The sequence below is a fragment of the Trichosurus vulpecula genome, chromosome 4 (genome assembly GCF_011100635.1).
Source record: "Trichosurus vulpecula isolate mTriVul1 chromosome 4, mTriVul1.pri, whole genome shotgun sequence".
In the NCBI taxonomy this organism is placed as follows: Eukaryota; Metazoa; Chordata; class Mammalia; order Diprotodontia; family Phalangeridae; genus Trichosurus; species Trichosurus vulpecula.
In genome coordinates this window covers 362,872,900-362,879,557 of record NC_050576.1, presented here as the reverse complement: position 1 = coordinate 362,879,557, position 6,658 = coordinate 362,872,900, and the positions used below count along the sequence as shown (strand labels likewise).

Sequence of the window (6,658 nt, the reverse complement as noted above, 5' to 3'; positions counted from 1 at the left end):
ATGAAATTAGTACTTGATGGGTAACATCATAAAAACTCATCCAACTCACAAAACATTGACAATTTTAACAAAAACATATGTCCTCTTGGGTATATATTTGTTTACAGATCATTAATTACTTGACAGAGAGACTAGAGAGCAGAAAGAAAAACAAAACTGGTAACCTGAAAAATATCCAGAAATAACAGAAGTTCTCTAAACATCATATGAGTCAAGGAAGAAAGGAGTGAATCCACACACAAAAAAATGTGATTTATTTGCAACCTTTTAGTAGCACATTTTTGTATGAATTTTACTCAAACGTTTCTTTGCTCTAAATATTTTCTATATTGTGCTAATCAAGTATATTTGTGTGTATGTGGGTATGTGTGTGTATATATATACACACATACATATACACATAATTTCAGCTATTCGTATGTAGGAGAGAGAGAGAGAGAGACAGAGACAGACAGAGAGACACAGAGAGACAGAGAAACAGGGAGAGACAGACAGAGAGGGAGAGAGAGACACAGAGAGACAGACTGACAGAGACAGAAAGAGAGAGAGAGAGAGAGAGAGAGAGAGAGAGAGAGAGAGAGGGAGAGAGAGAGAGAATAATGCTTTTTATTACACTCTCACAACCAAAACACTACTAGACATTACCAGTTTGCAGCAGCTAAGAGGCAAAATGGATAGAGTGCTGGGCCTGGGGTCAGGAAGAAACTTCTTCCTTTGATCAAATCTGGCCTCAGACACTTACTAGCTGTATGACCCTGGGCAACTCATTTAACTCTGCCTCAGTTTCCTCATTTGTAAAATGAGCTGGAGAAGGAAATGATAAACCACTCCAGTATCTCTGCAAAGAAAACCCCAAATGGGCTCATGGAGAATTAGACATGACTAAAAAATGACTGTACAGCAACACTAACAGTTACAAGGTATTGCTTTTATTTAAAATGTGTGTGTGTGTGTGTGTGTGTGTGTGTGTGTGCCAATTTATCTTTTTGAGGTAGTTTTAATTTCCTGGTCACTATATCCTTTCATTACCACTACATAAACATAAATGAAGAGGCTTAAAAAGTAATTAAAATTTTCTTACTTCAAGAACCTGTGATTTCACTGCTAAAGGTACTCCCTACTCCACTGTAAATCATGATCCCAGCAAGCCTTCCTAGATAGGCTTTGCCAATTGCTATGATCAATCTTTTGATGAGCCTCTCCTAACATAGCTAGGCTGGTCCTCAGGTGCCTGTCCATTACTGAGCCTATCCAGTACCTAAAATATTTTTAGCCTACTAGGATCTTCCAGGCGCTTACATGGACAAAGCTTTCAAGAACAAGGATCAACTTCATATTTTTAATTTACCTTTTAAATTTACCTTTTAATTTTAATTTACCTTTGGAATAGAAATGAAAACTACTCCATTTAAAATGTGAGTATGCCATGATTCACAGTTATGGGTATGCTATTGGGGTAATGTCTATTCCAATCACCCCAGGATGATAGGATCACCTATTTATGAACAGAGGACTAAAAAAATTAAGACCCCTTTCCTCCTATTGTGTCAGGTTTTTACAGACCCAAATCACTGTTACTTTTTGACTTTCTATTCAATCTTATTGTTTCTTAAACAGATTTTTTAAAATTTTCATATGAAGTGTGTGAGTAACGACTTCATCTTTTTTTAATGTGATAGCTTTTTATTTTTTCATTACATGTAAAGATAGTTTTCAACATTCATTTTCTGTAAAATCTTGAGTTCCAAATTTTTCTTCCTCCCCCCTCCTCAAGCCAGCAAGCAATCTGACATATTTGTGTTGTCTGAGCTCAGCAGCATGGTTTGTTCAGTGTTTTCAGTTGTGTCCTGACCCCATTTGGGATTTGCCTGGCAAAGATACTAAAGTAATTTGCTGTTTCCTTCTCCAGCTCGTTTTACAGATGAGGAAACTGAGGCAAATGGGATTAAGTGAGTTGCCTTGTGTCGACATAGCTAGTATTTGAATTTAGGTCTTTTTAAATCCAGAGGCAGTGCTTATTCACTCCACTGTGCTACCTAGCTGACCCTTAGCAGCATTCTAAGAGATTATATTTATTGTTGATTGCCTGTCTGATGTTATTGGTAGTGCCTTCCCTCTGGTATTACTTCTAATTTACTCTGTATGTACACAGCTGTTTGCATTTTGGCTCTCCTACTAGATAGTAAAACTCCTTGAGGTCAGGGACTGGTGTGGTTTTTGGGTTTGTTTTGTTTTTGGCTTCCTTTGTGTCTCCAGTGCTCAGTATAAGTGCCTGAATATAGTAGATGCTTAATAAATGCACACCAAGTACTTGCTAAATTCAATTAGTTTAACCTGAAGCATTCCCCAAATACATACTACTTTTTAAGGACTAATTCAATTTTTAAAAAGTTCATTTGGAGGTAGCCTATTGTGGTGGAAAGGGCACAGGATCTCTAGACTCAGAGGGCTGAGGTTCCAGTATCATCTCTGACACTAGCTATGTGACCCTGGGCGAGTCCCTTCCCTGCCCTGAGCCTCAGTTTCCTCCTCTGTAAAATGACGGGGGTGGACTAGATGGCCTGTGAGGTCCCTTCCAGCTCTGACACACCCTGCTCTAAGGCTCCTCCCAGCTTTAATGTTCTCTAGTGTTATGCAGTTATGCCAAAATACATGTTTAGCACACATATTCCCAATCTACCAAAATGCATAAAGAAAAGTATCTACATAAGAATTTAATGGAAACAAAGACACTATAAAGTTGTCACCTATCTCCGGTTAGGATGAGGTTTTCTTTAGTTTTACTACTCCATCTAAATTTACAAAGTATTTCATTTTTTTTTTAAAGTTCCTTGGCTTTCTGAAAATCACCTTGTTCAAAAGCTTTGCCCAAATCTTCAGTCGATTCTTTCTGCTTAGCTCTAAGGTTTCTGCCTCATTGTGAGCTCCAGTGAGCTTCTCATTGACCTCCATCATTTCTCAGAGAAATTCCAGGTTCATGTCAGTGTTTGTGCCTTCGGTGATCTCCACACCCTTGAGCTTCAGCAGATACAAGCCAAGGCTCAGCCAGGCCAGCAGGGTCTTGCAGACCTCATTTGCCAGTGTGGAATGCTGTGCTGAGAAGTCCCTTTCATTATGCGACCTCTAGCTGAAGTTATCAGGGTGGACCAGGCACTGGAGATGGTGGTACTGAGGCTTCAGATTCTGGATGTCCACCATGAAGGACTGGCCACAGTCCATGAGGTGGAAAGGATCTGGGCAATTGCAGTACTCCAGGGACCAGACAGAAGACCCGATCTCTGCCCACAGGCACCCTCTGGCCCCAGCAGCTCCAGCAGTTGGGTGCACTCAGAGGCGGTACTGAGGCTGCATCTTTGCAACTGCTGCTGCAGGGCCTCCCTGGCATCCTCCATGACCTGTGAAGGGCCAGGGCTGCACCCTGCCACATCTGGCCCAGGAGTGCACCTGCCTCAGTCATCTCCCATCTTTTTTTTTCCTTAACACACACACACACACACACACACACACACACACACACACACACACGTGCTATCATAAACAAACCAGTCAGACTTTCATTTATTTTGTATTAGTTTACGTTACTTCCACTACAAATCGGATGGAGGTATTTTGTAAAACTAATGACATCAGATGACCAAAACCAGCCATAGAAGAGAATGCATCATTTTAATAAACTGCATACATTTCATAGAGAACTGCTTCTTTGGGAGGACAAGTATAAGCTGCTGATCTTTATATGTAACTGAAATAGTAGCAGAGTAGCTACTGGAAATAACAGGAGGGGTTCAGCCCTATTCCCTGTGAACCTTCATAGTATTTATAAAGATCCCGATCTATAACAGATTCTGTAGCTTTGAAGAGCTATCCAGTGCAACAGTGCCATTAAATATACAGGTGCTCCATGGGCATCCAGTGGGCACCTCAGGTAGTAAAAAGTAAATGTGAATTCTGCCTGCAGCATACAGAGTCATGAGCATTGTCCTTTCAGCTTAACATTCACTGACAGCTGTCAGATTTCATAGCGGTTACATGGTTTGCAGTGAAGTTTCATATCAGACTTTGTTTTTGTTTTTCTGTGCTAGTATCAAAAAATGAAAGCGTGATTGCTCAAATTCATCATAAAAGAAATGATCATAAATCTGGATATAAGGAAAAAAATGGAAAAAGGAAGATTAAAAGAAATAAATTGTAAATGATGAGAGCAATAATAACTAACATTTATAGAAAACTTTACGGGTTTTTTTTTAACCAAGTGTCTTAGTTTGTTCTCGAAAAAATCTGACAAATAAGTTTAATAATCATTCCCATTTTACATGTGAGGGAAATGAAGCTAGCACAGGTTAAATGACTCGCCAAAGATCACAAAGGTAAACTGTAGGGGGCTAGATTTGAACTCAGGTTTTCCTGACTCCAGGTCCTGTACTCTATCAATTGTACAACCTAGTTACCTCTAGCAATGTGAGAAAGAAAGAAAAAAACACCCAAAAAATGGCTTAATTTGTCATGGCCCATGAAACAAACATTCTGGAGTCTTATTTGTACAATACAGATATGGTAGGTACGATTAAAACAACTGATTTTAGTTCATTGTTTAAAACAAACATACCAGAATGTTATCACTTTCAAAAGGTCTCCCTGGGGGGGGGGGGGATATTTATTCTGATTATGTGACCTCTGCTCTAAGTGCTCTTGGAGATCCTTTTTGGGTAATCTGTAGTCCACTCTATGGGCCACATTTGAAAATCTGCTTACTGCTTAATAGTCACATCTCATTTGCATAATAAATGTTTAAAATGTTAACTATGTTCAACATGTCTCTTTTCCTAGAGGAAGAGAGGTACCCTGGTGGTAATTAGTAATTTACTCTTTCAAAGCTCTTGGGCTGTGTTTGTATTATAGCCAATGATGAACATTAACTATAGGCTATTGCTGTGAGAAATGACTAATTGCTAACAATGGCATGGGAGACCATAGCAGACAGGATTCAAGGGAATAAGGGGAAAAGAAAAAAAAATATGTCAATTGTTATATGGTGGTTGTCTATCCCTCTATTCAGAGAACGTTATCTTTTCTGTGGAGAATTTTGCCTTGCTAAATAAACATGCAAGCATTTTAGGGGGAACAGGGTGTCAGCATGTGGGTACGAAGATATATGGACACATTCCCATGTAGGGAGTGGACAGTGAGCTATTAAATTAAATTGAGGGTTCCAAAGACGAAAGGGAGAAGCATAAAGAGATAATGGAAGAAAAAGGAAATTCATTTTCCCTTCATATCCAATCTTTTGTAAGGGAATAGATGCAATCTTTGGCCATCTGTTCTTGGACACAGTTGATTTATCTCAGCAAACTTACTATGTACCTACTATGTTCAAGACACTGCTCATTGACCCTGACAGTAGCTCATCTCTATTCCCTTCTCATTTCTATTGTTGGAGAGGAGGCAGGAATAGATATGGGACCACTGGCACAATATAATATTCCAACCCTCTCCCCAGAGCACAAAAATTAGATGGAACATCTGTTCACAGAAAAATTTTGTTGATTTTCTTTGTTTAAAAATAGGTCACAATTTAACCGTAATTGGTGGTTTGACTGAAGCCAAGCTTTCATTATCTCCCAGTTTGGGTGTATAGACAAAAAAGGAAATGTTATATATCTTAGAGGAAGCTAGGTGGCATCATTGATAGGGCATTAGCTTTGGAGTCAGGCAACAAGTTCCAATGATGCCTCAAAAACTTCTTAATTGTGTTTCCCTGGCCAAGCCACTTGACATCCCACAGCTTCCACGTACTTCTCCATCTATAAAAGATAGAAATGGTACCTGTATCACAAGGTTGTGAGGATCAGATGAGATGAATGAAAAAATATTTCTTAAATGCTTATTATGAGTGCCCAATGCTGGATCCCTAATAGTAATAAGCCTTACATATGTGCTATCACTCAAGTACTTACTCTCTCTGCCAGCTTTTTGCATTTCACATCAGCAGAAAGTTCTCTACTTGCCCTAACTTCTTGGGCTTCTTTTTTCAAGGTCTTATAGAACTGGCTATCATTCTCACCTTGGCTCTGCCCTTCTGAATATGGTGTTCCAGATTCTTCTCTTAGGGTTTGACATAGATTTATCCAAATTAAATTCTGATTCATAGTCACCAACCCTCTAGGAAAACTCTTTTCATTTTTACTCTGGTGCATGTCTATTAACAGTCATTCATAAAACATTTTACATAAGTTTAGTGAGAATTTTAGGAACATGGCAAAGCAATGAAGTATCAATAATAATAAAAATGGCTTTAAGATTTACAAAGTATTCTGTGCTACCTCTTTTGATCTTCAGCACAGTCTAGCAAACATCAACCTACTCACACTTCACCATTTTCCTCAGACCAGAGATCAATTTCCCCAGAAAAAGACTGGCCCAAGATTCTGGAAAACCCATTGCCTCTAGCCACTCCAACCAAGGAGGATACAAGGGCAATCCCACTGAGCCTCAGGTACACCAGGTTTTCCACCTGTCCTGCAGCCTAATCCCCTTGCGTGTTTCCCTCAATGAGAGGGTGTATTTCTTAAAAGAAATGTGTTTCATTTTTTAATTTGTACTGACAGTGTTTAATACAATGGTTAGCAGAGGATAAGCACTTGATAAATGCTTTTCCATC

General features: G+C 39.1%; 1 pseudogene; it reads right to left on the bottom strand.

The window, feature by feature from the left end:
• Positions 1-2,757: 2,757 nt before the first annotated feature.
• Positions 2,758-3,427, bottom strand: LOC118846128 (annotated as a pseudogene).
• Between the last annotated feature and the right edge of the window lie 3,231 nt (positions 3,428-6,658).